Below are 605 nucleotides of genomic sequence, written 5' to 3'. Positions count from 1 at the left end.
TGAAAGTCCATACTTGCATATGAAAGAGTTCGATGAAATCATATCTATATTACACTTCCCAAACGTGACTGAGGACACAGTTAGACTGAAATTATTTCCTTTCTCTTTGAAAGAAAAGGCTAAGTTGTGGTTACATTCCTTAAGGCTAAGGTCCATTGACACATGAGCTGAGATGACAAGGGAGTTCCTTAAAAAGTTCTTCCCCTATAATAAAACAAATACCTTAAGGAAAGCAATCATGAATTTTGCGCAAAAAGGGGATGAGACCTTCTTCCAATGTTGTGAGCGATTTAAGGATCTCATAAACTCATGTCCATAACATGGCTACAAAACATGGTATATAACAAGATTTTTCTATGAGGGATTGACCTCTCCCATGGCCAATTTGTAGAGATGATGTGTAATGGGGAATTCATGAATAAAGAAGTTGATGATGTGTGAGATTATTTTGATAAACTTGCTGAAAATGCACAATCATGGGATACCTCTTCAAGAATTACCACTTCTAAGCTTACTCAATCAAAGGAAATGCGAGGAATTTATGTTCTAAAAGAGGAAGATGATATAAATACAAAAGTGGCCAAACTCATAAGAAAAGTCGAAGT

General features: G+C 35.7%; 1 non-coding gene across 1 annotated transcript; it reads right to left on the bottom strand.

The window, feature by feature from the left end:
• Positions 1-219: 219 nt before the first annotated feature.
• Positions 220-327, bottom strand: LOC131219770 (small nucleolar RNA R71). The gene has a single exon (XR_009158414.1). It is a non-coding gene; the product is annotated as a small nucleolar RNA R71 (small nucleolar RNA).
• Positions 328-605: the final 278 nt, after the last annotated feature.

The sequence above is a fragment of the Magnolia sinica genome, chromosome 11 (genome assembly GCF_029962835.1).
Source record: "Magnolia sinica isolate HGM2019 chromosome 11, MsV1, whole genome shotgun sequence".
NCBI lineage: Eukaryota > Viridiplantae > Streptophyta > Magnoliopsida > Magnoliales > Magnoliaceae > Magnolia > Magnolia sinica.
This window is presented reverse-complemented; position numbering and strand designations above follow the sequence as displayed.